General features: G+C 38.7%; 1 long non-coding RNA gene across 1 annotated transcript in view; it reads right to left on the bottom strand.

The window, feature by feature from the left end:
* The window catches only part of LOC126637206 (uncharacterized), a 163642-nt gene that overhangs the window by 106444 nt on the left and 39187 nt on the right, over nucleotides 1-18011 (bottom strand). The gene's annotated exons all lie outside the window — the stretch shown is intronic.

The raw sequence follows: 18011 nt of genomic DNA, 5'->3' as shown, positions 1-18011 counted from the left end.
TAGTACCTTGTCCTCAAAGCCCCCAGGTACTCTCCAACCCCTAGATTGCTTAAAAATAGGTATGGTAAGATAAAAAACCCTAAAACAAATGGCAGGTCTATCCAGTCTGATCTTTATTTCGGAGCAGTTTGCATTTTCCTGCATACTGGGATATCAAAGGATATTTTTATTAGTTTTTGAATTTCAGCTCTACATCAGTATTCCTTACATCTAGCATGCATTTTTCCTCAAAGCATCAACTTTCATCTACTTTCCCTTTATGTTTTGACAAGACTAGGGATATTATTTTCTCTTACTTTTCTGTTTGATTATTAGAATTACACGACTTACACTTATATTTATCAGCAAAGGTGAAGAAGCTACTCTGCCTTTTGTCAGGCATCTGCATTGCTGTTTTCTGTACTGACTTATAGGTAATAGAATTACATTAAGACTCCAGCACTGTTTATTGTATCTGATCAAATTTGTTTGCAAATGGAAATATTATGTTCAAGCTGCATTGAAACAAATCATCTCCAGAGATCTGTAGATGTTATTTACTCATAGGGGAGGTTTCTGTACATAATAATGGTTACTCAGTTCTTCCAGATACTCATTTTTAATACTTTCAAGACAATATCTGCAATATCTCCTGTTCACACATATGAATGGATTAATAGTAGAGCAGCCTTTTGCAGAGTTGCATTTCTGGAGAGGACAAACACACTGCTAGTACCAGTCTCCAGCTCAGTTTAAATTTAAATTTAAATTAAAGCATATCTATTCTGATTGTAAACTGTAGTTTTATTATAAAATAGCAATCAGTGATAATAAAGGTAACAAAGCATGAATTAAAACAAAGCTGCATAAAAGATTACCTCTTATAGTATGACTACAGACTTATTTGTGCTTCAGAAACCATGAATTATTTATCTCACAAGCAGTAGCATTTAATTGTCCCATCAAACAAATGTGGAAAATTACAGAAGTGCGGTAAAAGAGCAAAATCATATGAATGTTAAAAATACTCAATCATTCAAACACAGGCTGTGATTAACGTCTTAGGAAACCAAGACAGCTTCGAGTCCAGATCAGATTCCTACAGAAGTCCATGACCACCTCACATTAAAAACCTCACCTTTAAAACTGTGGAGTTAGAATGATGAAGATTGTGTTCAGGAGACTCACACAAGCAAGTGCTGCCTTACAAAGCCCGACCCTCTAAATTATGCAATTCTATTTTTTCCTGAGACTGCCAGTTGAAAGCATTTTCTTTATAAACAACACTTGTAACAACCACCTACATTTGACAAGGATACGACCATTAGGTATAAGCTCAAATCTAGAATATCATTTCCCCTCAATTTTCTGCACATGAACGAAATTTATCTTATACCTCTTTCTTATTATTAACTGATGCTACCACCCCCCCCCAAAAAAAAAAAGAGCAGAAAAAGAATTTAAAAAAACCCAACTAAACAACAAAACACAGATTACAGAAAAGAGTAATACAACCCTGTCTTTTGTTTTCCTTTCCAGAGCAAAGACATCTCATGTTTCTTATCTTCTTCCCAAATAAGCTTTACAATAGTTACTTCAGAGGAAGTCAAATCAACTGATTAGTGCTGTTCTGTCTCCACAAAGTAGATCAAAACCATGAATAATAAAAGCTGCTGTTAATGTTTCTGTGTGAAGTTACTACTGTGCCTGAAACCGGTATGCAGGGAGATATTCTTTACTTGCTCATTGGCTTGGAAAAATATTAATGAAATTACTTGTTTCTGAAAGAGAAAAACATTGAGGTTTTCTTTTTAGTCTGTGAGCAACTGGCACCATCATATATTTTCTGCACTATGTGTAGCACCTGGAAGTATCTCCTTGTAGAGCTATAAAAGAAAGTTGCTTGTACAACTTGGAAAGGAGGCAATTTACTGAAATTAGGTAATTCACCACTTGGGAAAAAAAGTGCTCTGTGCTCTCCTTGGAAAAGCCCACAGTATCTCTAAGGAAAGGCAAGGACATTCTTTGCCTTGTCTTGCTCATTAGCCAAATTGCAAACACAACCACACATGTGGTGAAATTTAAGAACAGCTAAACTAGATCTCCTATCTCTGTGCCATTTCTTCCAGTGCCATTCCCCACTGTAACTAACACAGATTACAGGTACGAGATCCCCAGGTCACTTGGGGGAAAACTTAAAGTTTTTAGTTTGGTTGGTAGACTAAGAGCTATTTGCAATAGTGTCCTTCCCAGAGATTGCTTCTAAACTCCATCTGCTTCCCTCCAAGCTTGGCTTACTTCCAGCAGGCACAGCCCCAGTGTTTGGAGAAAAAGGGAGAGGGGTTTGCACAGACACCCTTCTCCCTGCTCTCCTGCCTCCACCCAGCACCAGGGGTGCAGGTGGGTCACAGCATGGGACAGCAGCCAAGGAAAACCCCTTTTTTTTTTGGCCTGAGGGTTATGCAGTGTCAAACATTTCTGCAGCTTCAGAGGAGCAGCACTGCTGGGCAGCAGCCAGGGCTGGGAGCTGCCAGCTCCGTGGGCAGGAGAAGAACAGAAGAGACTTTACGGGGGAGGCTGAAAGCTCTCCCAGCTCTCCCTGTGAGATCCGAGTCCAGCTTTGAGGTGCAGCTCCAGCTTTCTGTTACTGACATCAGCAATGTGCCATTATCTGACCCCAATGTTCACAGCCCTTTCAGGCTCATGTTTTAAACAATGCCCCTCAATATCATGATTTGTTTGACCAGCAACATACCTTTTTTTTTTTTTATTTTGAGAAGTCCAGTTCCCTTCAGTAAAGAGCCTTTCTACTTCACTTTAAAAATAAAATTGGAATTCATTCTGAAAAAATTGCTGAATGTTTTCCTTCTAGTGACCTACTGCATTTACACAATTCTTGTATTTTTTTAACTAAATGGTAACAGTAAGTATTGCAACTGCATGATCTTCCAAAAAGAAGTAAAATCTGTTAAAATTTATCTGTTAATCATCACTCACACCTTTGCTAGGGAGGCAAAGTCCATACCAGTTTTCAAGGTGATCAGTTATGATTCCTTGCCAGCCTCCCAACTGAATTGCAAGGCAGTATGAACACAAATGAAAAGTATTTGAGAACAACATTTTCACTCCTGCAAGGAGGCTTCCAAACACTATCAGCTTAGTATTCCCAAAATGTAATTTTAATTGCAGTGGAAAATGCATTCTTTCATGGATGCCTTATATGTATTATGACCAACTTTGCTTAAAACTGCTCTTTGTGCTCCCCAGGTGTAGAAGACCAAAATGGCACAGTATTGACAGAAATATTTTCATGTCTAAGTAAAAATATTTTGGTTGCAAGTTGTCTGCCATATACAACAGCAGTTATACATATGCCAAATATTGAATCCACTCAGAATCATTTTCCTTCTTATGTCTTGCCTATATTTTAAGCTTAATTGCCTTTGCACCCTGGTCTGAGTTTAAATTTTAAATTCTCACTTCATAAACACAAGCAGCAGCAGTTCATATTTCATTCTGCCAATTCGGAATATGTGCTGTATCCTGTGGCATACTGTTTGATTTTTCAGTGTCAGCACAAATGCCTATCCCTTGGAAGATTTAAAAATCTTAATAACTTCATCACTCAAGTGTTTTCAGCATTCACTCACAGCTCTCTTAAGTTTGGAGGGTGAAATGGATTTTAACATACAGGGAATAGTAGCTGTCTGCAAGGCAAGCAAAATGAGTGTCATTAAGGCTCCAGCAGAGCCTAGACACATCCACTAAAAGCAAAATTAACTGGCCTGAATTTTGAGAACTCAGTGTGCTATGCTGCACATCTGTGCAACTCCAAAATTTTGGATAAGACCTAAACAGTCCCAGGAATTTACTTCTTTTTCCTTCCAGGCATTATGAAAGCTTGAATGCCTCACTACTTCAATAATACTGGATTCACCTCTATAGTTTGCAGGGACTGACAGAACCTTAAACTTCCATGTTTGGAAAAGCTGCCCAAAACACCTCCAGTTATGACAAGGGGCAAAAAAATAAAAAGCCTCAAAGATTAGTCAGCTTAACTTGACAATACCCCTAGGAATCCTTTTCTACTGAAATCCCATATTTCAAGAGGTGGGTTTCCTAATATGTCTACTAATACTTGACCTCCCTCTTCAGAATAAATGATGTGTTGTATATGAAGAGAACCAGGTGTACTTGTACTCAGCCTTTTTCTTTGTGAAGTTTTCAAAGCACCTGGAAAACTCCATCCCAAAGTGTTTAAAGAGCTGACAACACTCTCTTGAAAAAACTGTGAAGGGTTTACAGAGTCAAAGGACCATAAAAGAGGAAATGTAGTATCTACCTTCAAAACTGGTAAAGAAATGGAACACTCAAATAGGTATCTTGAAGACTCTGTGTAGTCTCCAGTTTGGAGATTTTGAGAATTCTGTTTCTGACCTCTAACAACATATAAACTTCTGCTAAGACTTTTCCAAAAGTTGAGGTGTATATTCTGTCTCTCTCCCATTTAGATTTTCTGATAATAATAAACAATGTGACCTCACATTGCAGTCTTCCCCTCAAAGACAATTTTTAGACCCTCTGACAAATGAACTGTCACATTACTCAATTAAAATACAGAAGTCATCCTCTTCTAGTCAACTAATTTGTATGACATGAGGCTATTTAATATCTTTAAGAGCATACAACAGCTTACAAGAAGTCTGCCAAGAGGTCAAAGACTTATTAAAACACAGACAACCATATTCACACTGAGGAGAACCACATGCATTTCATTTCATCATGAACAGAAGCTAAACCCCAAAGTTCTCCCTTGTTAGGCAAAAGAATCAAGATCTGAGCATATACTCAGCCACTTTTGCCTCGCCTTGCAGTTGAGTGCTTTAAGAAATAATTGCTGAGCAACTTACTCCACAGTACAATACCTTTCAAATACAATTTTGGATTATAGCAATTATGCTAGAGATACACAGGAAATTAATTGGATGTTTCAGATTCCTTTCTCAAGGGCCCAGCTTGTACCTTTGGTCAGAGACATGTTTCAGTACCAGAAGAATGGCCAACATCCCTTATTCACATACATCCCATAGCAGAGAGTGTGTGTAAATATTTAATAATTCACCTGATCATGTTCACTGTTCTTAAAAATAGCAGTATTTATGTATTTATTTATTATTATTTTTATTTATTAAGAATTAAAGCAATATTTAGTTGCATTTCAAGAATTTCAAGTAACTCTTCTAGAAAGAAGACATTACCTGTGTGCGTGCTGGGCAAAGGCACACCCAGACAAATATGCACCAAGCTATAAAGCAGAATCACTCACAAGAGCATTGTAGAGGTGCCTGACTGCATTAGCCCAGAAGCAGCACAGAATCAAGTGTGCTTTTTGGCCACTTTTTGGCACTGCAGAGACTTCTGCAGTGCTTTGGAGCTGCACCAAGTTGGGTTGGTATGGGTTTCATCCTGTGAGATACAGCAGCTGTCCATTCCTGGAAAGGAGATTACGTGCACTGTTCCATTTAATTAAACCTCGGGCTCAGATCCTGTGTTCACTGTTAGGTACCTGAAGGATGAGAAATGCATGCAAGATGTCTTGGGATGAGGAGAGGGAGAACAGCAGTGAGGGCAGGCAGAGTGTACTCTCATAACCACTAATCTGAGAGGATACTGCACACAGCATTATTCTGCTCAGAAAGAGCTTTCCCTCAACTGCATTTGCTGCTCACATTAAGGAAGTCACATCACAATTATCAGTTATGATTCTGAAACCCATAACCGGCAGCTCTCCCTGCCAAAGATTTTGTTTGATAAAGCTCAGTCCAAATGTAAAATTTGAGAGAGTTACAATGTTTATCTTAAAATAGCAGTTCATTCCTGGACTTGGAATTTACAAAAAGAGTTGTGCCAAAACACTTGTGTTTGAAGTCTTTGCTGATTCATCCAGATGAAAGTTTGGCCACTGACTTGGGAAGTAGCATACCAGAGAACACATAAAGGATAATAAATGCAAACAGGGAAAAAAGCTGGAAGAACACTAAGCATCTCCTTGGACAATAAAGTCTACTGTCACTGCCTCTTGCAACAATTTCGATATAGCTTGTTATGCAGAAAGTTGAGATGTTCTTTCTATAATCAATATATAATGACAAATAAAGAGCACCTAACTTGAAAGTCAAGCACAGATAGCCAAGCAACATCTGGCCCACACAAATTATCAGAGAGCTGGACAGAGAAAAAGGAATCAAGGCCAGAATAAAAACTCTTCGATCCGTGCAAAATCGTTACAGGTCTGACAGCAAATCCCTCGGGTCACACAGGCAATGGGAGAGCAATAATGAGGAGAGGATGCCAGTGGATTGAAAATACCCATCCTTCAGAACAGTAGCTCAGCATTTTGTGGCAAGAGCAGCATGCTCAAATGCTTCCCTCTCCTTCCTTCAGCAGGCAGGTCCTGCAGACATTTGGCACTGGACAGGGAGGCATAGGGAACACAGCAGGTTTTGTTCTTCTGCACAGCTGAGTGACAGATTTCAACTGCATGAGTCTTGTAACTTCTCCCAGAATTTGCCCAAAGTAATTATTTTCCTTCTTTCCACATACCATTTTCATCTCTTCGTGATCCTCCCAAATGCTCATATAATCTTCAGAAAAAAAAAAAAGAAATTGTATTACTCTAGCCTAAATATTCAAAGCCCCTGAAAACAGCTCTCAGATAAATGGGAAATGACAATTCAAAAAAAAAAAAAGGTCACAATTAGAATTTTTTTTCATTGCAGAACATATGTTTCTATTTGTTGAAGAATTGCTTAGTCCAATTTAAAAAGACAGTGTTCTGATTGCTATTTGCTACTTTCAAGGGATTGCTGGAGACTAGACTCGCAGAAGGCTACAAGCAGAGAAAAATATTCCAGTGCCAAGTTTGGGTTCTGGTTCCCAGTCAGGACGATTGATATGGTTATGGCCTGCAGATATGACCCCAGCCTCAGACAGCTGAGGAGAAAGCACAGCCCCGTGCCTCAAGGGAAATGAGTCCTTAGAAACCTCCACCTGCACCAGCAGCTCTTTCAGCAAGTCCTTTGCAGTTTAGGCAGCTGGGGTGAGGGCAAACTGCAGGAACCATAACTTCCCAAAGCCACCCCAAAGGAGAGGGTTTCTGTTGCAATTCAGAGCTGCAGAGCAAAATGGGCTGGAACTTTGTGCCAGGTGATCCCTCCTCGCAGCGGGACAGGCAGGGCAGGTACAGAATTAGGTCATCTGACAGCAGCCTCAAGGATGCTGTAACCTATGCCAGAAGCAGCTTTCACAGAGTCATTTACAGCACACTCCTCCCTAGCTGCTCCAGGGGAATAAAATCCTTCACAATTAGTGCCCACCTGGGAGGTCAGTGCAGAGCAGCCAGTGCACTGTAAATTCACATCCTGGCTGCTGGTGCAGTAACTTCCAGGTGTACAAACCTCCAAGTGTCCCAGACTGACTTAATGGCTGCAGCCCTGCACGATTTTAAATGAGCTGCTGTTCCTCAGCTCAGAGGGGACTTTTCTTTCCCTTCATTTTGTCCCAGCCTATTGACTGCAAATTCCTCAGGGCATGGAGTGTCATATTTAAACAGTGAGAGTCTGCTTGTGGGAGGATTTTGTAGCTGCTACTGTAATAGTAAACACGAAAAGCAGCAGAACTGGCAACACAAAAGCTTAACAAAAACACGAATCATCATTTCCAATTCTAAACCACCTAAATAGGGTAAGGCAACTATTTCAAGAATTCTAGTCAAAACAGCTCTTCAAAGCCTAGAAATATGTGCTGCCTCCACTTCACAGACCAACTGAACGTTTCCTTTTGTTTGAAAGCCTTCTCCAGAAAAAAAACAAGGTGCCAATGGATAATACAGCAAGTGAAGTACTGTGAAAAAGGCTTAACACATACATGTGGGACCCTGCACAGGCAGGTGCAGTAGCAGTCTCTGTGGCCAGCTAATATGGCAACAAACAACTAGAACTTACTTGTCACTTTTAATGCAGATATTTCTACACATATACAATGACAAAAACGGGGAGCTGCACATAGCCTTTATATAAAATGCACAATGCTAATGATTGTGAGTGATCACCTACTTCATCTTGCTTCCCATAGTCAAATATGGATGAATTGTTCCCTTATTTATTATTTACTTCACAATAATGACCTGAGAACAAATCCATACACTTTTCTGCTAGCGTAGACATTTGTGAATGTGTCTTTAGCAGATCATTCTTTTACAGGCTGCTGTACAGTGTTTAATGTGAAACTAAAAGAACCTCAGATACTGACCCCACTGCCTACTGTGCTTCCAGCAGCACTTTATTTCTCTCTGTCCTTGCCACCTGTCCATAATCATCTGATGGCTCTCACTTTCATGCCCCCACATCTCCCTGGGGAGTGGATTATGTCTTATTTTTTTATATAGCACACTTTTTGCCCATGACCAGGTACCACAAAGCCATAGAAACAGCAACCAGGCCAGAAGCAGTATGATCACCATGAACAGGCAGATGAATAGTTAATAGCTTTGCCCAAGGCTAAACCCAGGGCTGAAGGCTGTCTTAGTACACCTGATCATTAGGCTACAGAATTTTGAATTCCCAAGGCTGCCTCTATTTCTAGAGGAGAAAATTAATTAGCTTTGCACGGGGGCCACAACCAAACAAATATACCAACAGCTGTGCTGATAGCACAATACAGCAGTGAAAGAGAGAGGGATTGAAAGCAAAACTAGTGTTGAGTGATAAAGGTTAGAGTGACTACTAGGTGTCCACAGTAAATCAAAATAATTGGAAAAAATTGGACTTGTATCTGGTAAAATGAGCTAATCTAAACACACAGGAATCAGTTTGACAAGTAGCCACTCATTACTCCTTATGCAAATAACAGAAGAAAGGGATACTTCTGAATTTCTGAAATGAAACCTGATGTATTTTAGTGCTTTCTCGAGCTGGCTGAAAGAATGCTACAGAAACATTCATAGAATCATGACTGGTTTCATGGCAAAGTGTCAAAACACAGGTTGACAGATTCATCTTGACTAGTTTAAGGCATTTTCTTCTGAAATGTTGACATTTACATTTTACGTCAGTTGAGCATCATGTCAAAAAAACCACTTTGTTGTATAAAAATTGCGCTTTTTCCCAGTATCTCACTTTTGTGGAAAAAAAAAAAAAATCAGTTTTACAACGCAATTAAATGTAAAATCTATTTTCCAGGTTTTAGAACATTCACCTGTTTGGAATTTTTCTTTGAAAATTCTCAAGATGCAAGTTTCAATTCCCCTTGTTCGCTCACATGGGCATAGAGGTGATGGATGACCACTTCAGCATCAGGGCTTTTGAAAGTTCATGTATGTTCAGGTGGTTGAATAACCTGGAATGACCAAAATTAAGGGAAATATCCACTAAACTCTAGACATTTCCAGCTTTCAGCAAAGCAACAAAGTTTTTGTGGTCAAATACTATTTTAAATCAGCACAGAAAAATCAGAAGTATTAGCTACACTTTTATTTCTGGATTCAGAGCACTTAAAATAAATCTTGCTTTAGGATATATCAACTGTCTGCTGATGCAAAATATTTTTAACTAAAATACCTGGTGAATAAAGGGGGAGAATTGAACGGAAAAGCTTTAATATAGTCATAGTTATTATTTAAGGATGCTAAAATTAAAGGATAATTACTTTTAGAATGTAAGTTAAGTTCCTGATATACTTCAAAGAAGAGGACAGGCAGGTGAAGTGCTTTTGACAATATTTTTCCCATGCTTTGAGCACATACTGCTAACAATCTAATGAGGTACCTTTCTAGTATGAACTGTAGGTCAGAAAAATCCATGATAAAAGTAATGATTCTCTTTCTGAAAATCCGTGGGTCAAAGAGGAGGCCTGATATGACTACAGAACAGCTTTGCTCTGTAATGGTAATTTTGGCTATGTTCCTGCCTTTCCCACTCCAAAGTGGTACACTGTCAATCTCCTCACACATCATTGATGACAGTCATTTGCTTTCCTGCTAACAGATGAAAAGCTTTCTGCTATAAGCTATATTTAATAAAATCCTCTATCTCTGCCTCTTGGACCCACTATTAGCAATTGAAATGTATTTATTATGGTAAAAAAGGTGATGTCTTAAGCTGAGGGTTGTTGTCACCCTCACATTCATCTGAAAGCAGTGCTCACAACATACAAGCACCGTGCCTGGCAAATGGGCAGGTGAGGCTGCCAGCACACAAAGGGCCCTGATCACACCAAGAAGAGAATCCATGGCACAAGGTTTCCAGACTCAGTGTGTCAACCCACCCAAAGGCCAGCTTTTTCAGCTGGAAATGTCATCTATTACAGCCCATTCATAATTGTAAATTATAATTTATAATTATAATTATAAAAAGTATACATCAGTACTACTAAAAATCTAGAGTATAGATAATGCCTTTGTTCTAACAAAAAAGTTACCTCAACACCGAATAATTACTATAACATCTTTACATTAACACATGCAGAACGTTCCAAAACATTTAGCTAAAGTATTGAGGAATGATTACAGATGGTAAAATGCATTTCTACATCTTCACTGTGTGCTCCAGTCAGTTGGGTATATTTGCACTTATAAACTTTCTGCTGGTTTTGCTCTTTTAAGGTGTAATGTCTCATACTTCCCTTTCAGAGAAAATAAAAGTCTTTGAAATCTCAAAAATCTCAAGAGTCAAAAAAACTTTTTTCTTCCAAACTATCCTCTCAACTGACTTGAGGTGAAATGCCAACCTATCAGCTGAACCAACCCCCCCAGCAGGGCATTCTGCCTCTCATTGATGGTATCATGAGCACAACTCACAGTGCTGCTGTTCTTTTCTTTACTTTTCCTCATCTATTTTCTCCCTCTCTGTTCCAAGCAGACAGTTGTTTGTCTGTGAATGTGGAAAGGAAATATAAAATCGAGGCCAAATTCAGTTGTTACCTCTGACAGTGGCCCAAGAAACCAGAATGTTTCCTTAAATTGAGGTTCTACATTGGCTTCCCACGCCAGCTGCACAAGTTGTTCTGACCTTGTAGATGTTGACAGGAGCTATAAAAAGCATATTTTCAAAATGGTACTTATAAATAAGACTTCCATGACAACTGGACCAGACATTTCCCTGTCCTAATTGCAATGTACTTCGGGAGGAACAAGAGAAAGAAGAGACCAAAACAGGCACCTCTTGGCACTGCAGTTCTGCTTTTGGCTCGTTTGTTCTCTGACCCTACTTCTCTCCTGCAAAATTAGCTGATAAAAAGATGACACATAGCAACACCACTCAATGAGAAGAAGGCCATCATCTCTGAAAAAGGAGAAAGAAACTTCAGGATCTACTTTTCTAAGTAAAAGACACCAACATTTATCTTTTCAGCTATTGGCCAGGAGCTACTTTAAAAAAGTGGAACAGTTTGGGAGTTTAATGAAGACAGATGATTTTTGATCAAAGAATTGATAAGAAATATACTTTTTTGCAGACACATGCCAGTTCTGATGAATTTTTGGAGGGTTCTTTTTTTGGTAAGAAAGTCTCTGTCAGCAGCCAGGTTAACACATGGAAAGAGGAAAATAAAATAAAATAAAATAAATACCCAACCCCAAACTAAAACAACCAATATGTTCATCAGCTGGACCTGGGAGAAGATGAATCCAGATTAAAATCTCAGCTTGTTTTGAGATTGTAAACTCCCTACACTGGTTTTCTTCTTTCTTTAAAGCACAGCTTTTTCACTCACTCTCATGAAAAATGTAGATCTTAGTTTCTTCTCATTTCAGAATGGAAATGTCAACACCCTGCAGATTGGAAGAGAGGATCTCATCCAGCTTATGGACAGCCAGACCCCACATGTACCAGGGAGCTGATTAACAGATCCATTTAGGTGGCAAAACGGCAAAATACATTTCTCTTATCCAGACAGCAGGCCATAATAGTTGATAGTTTATAGTGACTTCTCTGTGACAGGGATCAGCCCCTCCTTTCCAAACTATCTCAAAGACAAGGCTATGGAACAGTGACAACAGCTCTCTGACTAGAACATTGCTTCTCACTCCCTTGTATCTGATGGTTCAACTTTTAACACCAACACCCTCAAGGGAGATGATGAGAATCTCTTTAATATTCTGCAGAATCCCAATTTATGACATCTCTTTGTTCAAGGCCTGCATAAGGCAGCACCACAAGACTTCACAAAAAGGAAAATGCAACAACACAGGGAACAGAGAGAGGATGATGCACTTTCCCTTGAGCAGTGGCCCTTTCCTCTGAGCATCAGATTCCCAGCTGCTGCTGAATGATCAAGGAGGAATACAGAGAAGAGCTTGCTTTTTGTCTGCAGGAGGCCAGGAGATTTTCTGCTATGTCTTGCTATAAGCATCAGTGTAATTGCGATCTTGAGGAAAAGCCAATACTTAACTTCATACATGGATTAAACAAAATCCATCTTATCTGGAAACTGAAGCAATATCAGCTAGTCCATGTCTCCAGGGGCATATTTTGGCACAGGCAAACATCTCAACTGGTCTTTAATTTTCCTGAGGCATTTCCTTTGTTACAGTAGAAACCTCATATACACCGCCTGCATTTTTAGGTGCAGAATCATGATTAAGGTAACGAGAAGAAGCTTGCAAGAAGTTAATGTTTATTTTCCCCTTGTCTGACCATTCTTATTCTAGTGGGTGTTGGATGAGCTAATTCGTAATTTCAATTTAAAAGCCATCAAGGGTGCAGAGATCTTTATTTACTTGTGCACATAAGTAAATAAAATAATGTAACCTCACTCATCTACTGACTGCCCCTAAATGATGGCTTTAGAATTCCTCCATGTATCACAATGCCTGCCCACTCCACAATTTCAGAGCCTCCAGGCAGGGAACTAACCAGCTGCCAGTTGCCTGAGCTGCTTCTGTGCACTGCACAGCACCAGAGATTTACTGATGTCCCAAATGCTGAACCAAATGACTAAATATAGCAGCAAGACCAACTCAGCCATACTGCAAACATCAGTGATGGTTGTAAGAAAAACAATTACAAATGTTCAGCTGCATATAACCAGCTGAATTCCTCACCTCAGTGGGATCATTTTCCTCGTTGCAGGAACGGTGAATTACAAATTGTCTCACCTGGAGTCACAGGGACTCGGTTTCTAAATTAAGTTTTCTCTCTGTGCTATGGAGCAATAACTGTAATTTAGTTATCTCAAATGTCAGAAAGGAAAACATCCCTCTGAAAGCCATTCACATGTTGTTTGCATGCTAAATGCAAAGTGCTTAATCTGTTGCCATCACAGAAACCTTTGCATGTGCTGGAAATTATTTACTCATGCTCCAAATCCTCCAATTAAGAATAGTAAAGTCGTGATAAAAATCATAATTCCTAGAATTAGTAGAAAGTCTTATACTTGCAGCATCATGCAGATGTTAACAAATTAACCCATGTAATTATTTGGAGAGGTAAAGTACTATTGTCCCAACCCAAATGGCAGAAAATGAAACCAGCACAAAGAAGGCAGTAGCTGGGTAAGACAGTATTGCTGATACTGTTAGTAGGAGTTCACTCCTACCTGAGGATTTCCAAAGCACTGACATTCTAGTGCTTTGGCTCCATATTTTTCTTTAAAATATCATCTTTGATGCATTTTTTTAAGTTAGTCTCCATAAATCTTTTTTATAGCAATGACTGAAACAGAAAATTATGATGTTAAGACAGTTATTACAAGGGAAAAAACCACACAGAGTGTCTGAAGGCTCTGGAACAACAAAGAGTGTGTTCAAAAATATGGAAATATTACATGGGAAAGAAATTACATTAGTTAATTCATCAAAGAAAGTCAGTAGGGAAACTGCTCACAGCCTAAACTACTAAGATAAGGATGGTCTCTGACAGTAGATCCCCCTTACTGATAGAGTCAACAAAAAGATAAAGATCCAAGGAAGTTGGAACCTAAAACTGAAATTGGATGCATGCAGAATCTTCCCTTTTGCAACAATAGAGACTTTAAAGAAAATTGCTGCAAAACACAGTCATGGGACTTGCTTGGTGTTGCTGTGATCATCCAGGAAGTGGGAGGGAGCTGAATATGAGTTGCTAAAGTGCTTCAGATTTCTCTAAGATTTTAAATTCTGGTGAAGAAGAACTTCTGGATGATTGTTAGTATGCTGATAATGTTTACTAAAGCCTTGAAATAATTAGCATTAAGGATTTAACCAAACTGTTAATATTAAAAATAGCAAAATTTCATTTACGTTTTCTTCTATTTTCAGATGTACAATTAAAGTCGTTGCTTAAGCTGAAAGTAAGAAATCTCATGAGTCAACAAAAGCTGTACCAAGTGTTGCATTTCTCTGGTTTTGAAGGATTTAGCAGCAGGAGGGCAGACTTTCCAGGAGTCGGTGTAAGTGTAATCGCAGCACAAAAATGGTAAAATGCTTTCATGTTTTCAGTTGGAAAAAACAGGTTGTCTACAGTGGAAAAAAATTGCTTGCTTAAAAAAAATTTTAAAAAAATTTAAAAATAATTGAGTCAAGATGCTTGTGCCCCAGCCAGCCTGGGGTTCACTGTTTGGAAAGCACTTCCCTCCTTTACTGGGAACAATCTGAGTTTGTCCTAATGCATGTTGAAACAGCAGAAAACATGCAAATTCTTCATTTATAAAGCAAAGAAAAAGTTTTTCCTTGCCAGCAAGATTTTCAGGAGCAACACTGGCTTGTTTGACCTGTGTGATTTCCCACTTGAGGGGGGGAGGCAACTCCTAAATGAACGATGCGTGCCCGGCACTGAGCACGCGGTGATCAGCAGACCTGTTCAAGAGTAAAGACCCACCCTGTTCTTCCTGAACACCTTCTCACCATAACAGACCTGACAGAAAAGGCATCTGCTCCTGTTTTCTCCCAGCACACTTTCCTATTTGTTCCTCATAAGTGGCAGCACTTGTGACAGTTACCTAAACCCAAAAAGATGTTTCAATGCCACTCAGCAGAGCACTAAGGCTCTGAAAGGGAACATTTTCCTCATGGGATATTTACTTCTTCCTGAAAAAAATCCAGTGAAAACAATATGTATTCATTCATGGCACGCTATTCTTTTATGTCTTAGACCTTAAAAATGGAAGGATCATTAGAAGGTGGAGCATTTTTACCCTCTAAGAAGTTTATAAGCAGTAAATTATCACCCTTGCAGCACCCCAGTAAAAAAATAATGACTGTTGTTCCTTGTTACAGGAGTGATAGGAGGGTAAGAACATGTTCAGGAGTGCCCAGGTGTGTGGAGTTTTCAGTTGAAGGCAATGAAAGCTTAATTTTCAGGTACTCAACTGAACAGTTGCAAAAGCCATGGTATAGAAAGGGAAGGAAAAGAAAGAAACATTTATGCCAAGATCAAGAAGCAAAAATCCTGCAAAAATCCAAGCTTTGGAAAGGAATGATCACTTTCAAAATGACCTTCTTAGGAAATTTTCAAAACACGGGTGGAAGTAATGAAGGACTGAGACGCTTCTGGGTGCCAGGACTTACTGCTCACTCAAACTGTGTAAAGGCATCAAGTCAAATACTGCAGCTTAGACAAAAATAAAAATTGGATTTTCTGTGGAAACTAAAAATCATACCACACTGAACAGAACTCTGCCACATGACACTGCTGAGGTTTGTAAGTCTTCCCCCAGTGGAGGTGACAGAGGAACAGTGTTACTTGGTTGGAGACATGACAGTTTACCTATGGCAGCTTATCTGGGTTGTAAGTTTGACAAGTTGTCTTGTAAAATAGTGTCATAGCACAGTTATTTGCCGTTCCCATGGGTATTTGATCAGCTTTATCTTCTTATGTAATAAAAGAAAAAGAAGAAACTCGAATGTAGGTTGTCCCATGGGCTTACTTTTGTTGAACTGGGTGGGAAGGAGTAGGGAGAGAGGAAGAAATCAGATTCTGGAAAAAATGAAAACCCACTCAAATTCTATTTTAAGCGTAACTTCTGCAAAAAGAATCATCTCTGCACCAATCCTATTAAATACAAGTCTCATGATTCAAAACCAGATTGATAAGATAGACTCAAAGTAGATAATTTAGTAAATTTTTACATAGCTATGTGCCTCTGCCATGTAATTAGCTTTGAAGTAAAATTGTTTTTCTTATCAAAAATCTTCCCACCTGGATAAGTGAACAGATGCACAAAGCACTTGTTTTTCTAACCAGCTTCAGTGGGGGAGCATCTGGACTTCAACCATTCTATCTGAAAGTGATTTTACCCATTTTTCTCCCAAGCGCACAAGAATGTCCTCTAAAACCCCACTACAAACAACTAAATCTAAAAATAGTCATTCTGGTCATAAAGAGACCGTATTTTTCTTGCAGAAAAACCTAGTAACAAAATCACAACAAGCCAGATACCTCAGATTTCATTGTGGGAGCTTCACTTCATCACAGCAAACTACACAGTCACAACAACATACAACGCAGCTGAAGCCTTACCAAATATAAACTCAGCTATCACAAATAGATATAAAGTTTAGTACAAAAATAACAGGGGCAATATTGCAGAGAAAGGAAGACTGACAACACAGGCTTTTTATATTCCCTCTTACATGTCCAAAATATTAAGCAGGATGAGGAAGAGATGCTTCAAATTATACCTCTAAAATCTTTCCATTAGAGAGTAAATTAGAAAACTATTTACCTGAGGGAAACAGGGGGAGAGAGACAGGCTGAAGTAACACACTCATTACTCCTGACATGTAGATACAGCTCAGCAAATCTGAATTGGAGAATAATGCAAAGTGTAGAACAAAACTTAGTGCCTTGACAACAGCAAGGAGAAGAGTGTAGAAGGAAGGCCATGAAGGACATCACTGATACCTGGTAGGACCAATCCACAGATTAAACTCCAGTTGCCTTTTGTTGACAGGCTGGAGTGCAGGGGCAGGAAAGGGACATGAGGGTGCAGAACATAAATCAACATGGAGCAAATGTTTTAATGAAGATGAAATTTTTAAATTAATACCACAGATCCAGCATTCAAAATGCTGAGAGAAGCAGATTTTTTTACACTACGAAACTGTTTTATTCTGTATCAAGCATTTTTACTCTGTTAAAGTAGACATAAAAGAATGATATTCATTACCTTACAGCCACATAAAATTAAAAAAAAATACATATGCTGATTAGAAAGATAGCATCACTAATAATCTTCTCACTGAGATTGATGAAGATGAGGGCTTTACAATGGATATGAACTGAAAATAAAATAAAGGATTAAAAATAAAATATAGAACAAGATTTATTTTTAATTAATTCACATGCCACCCCCATTCAGTTGATGTATGTGGGAAAGCTACATTAAGCCTACAATGTTCTTACCCAGAAAAGAGTCAAACCTTAAAAAGTGTCTCTCTTAAGTAGGTAGGTAGGACAGTGTGTTGCTGCAAGTTCAGAGGACCTGCTCCATTTCAGACATTCTCACTAAACTTCTCTCTTACAGAAAAATAAGAACACACACACACATCACTGACTGCTAATTCCTTTAAAACAAAGAAAAAAAATATGGGTAACAATGCCTGTGGAAAATTGCATTGCCATACTCCCCTAAAACAGATTCATACTATTCAAAATAATTTGAAAAAATTCACTGTAAACTTGAACATAAGTTCCTAATCTCATACAGAGATTGAGTATGAACAAAGTGAAAGATAAAGCCTCAGAGCCCCTGCATTTAAAAATCCTACAATTTACTCAAAACTTCAGACTCTTAAAGAAATGTTTTCATGCCTAAAAAAAAAATCACCACATGCAAATTATAACACATTGCTATTCATTTACAGTACAGAAAGATGGAGTGTGACTTGTTCTAGAAGTGTCCAGATGAGGACTCAGTTATATATTTTCATTTTGGGGGATTTCTTGTCTGTGAACTTTTGCAGCCTACTTTCCATCTATGCAAATTTATCATTCACAGTGGCTGGATAATGCATTATCAGCTGTTTTTCCACATTTCACAGGAGCAGCCTGGACCAT

The sequence above is a fragment of the Myiozetetes cayanensis genome, unplaced genomic scaffold, assembly GCF_022539395.1.
Source record: "Myiozetetes cayanensis isolate MyiCay16 unplaced genomic scaffold, myiCay2020 scf15, whole genome shotgun sequence".
Taxonomy (NCBI): domain Eukaryota; kingdom Metazoa; phylum Chordata; class Aves; order Passeriformes; family Tyrannidae; genus Myiozetetes; species Myiozetetes cayanensis.
Note: the sequence above shows the minus strand (reverse complement) of the source record. Positions and strands in the feature narration are given on the sequence as shown.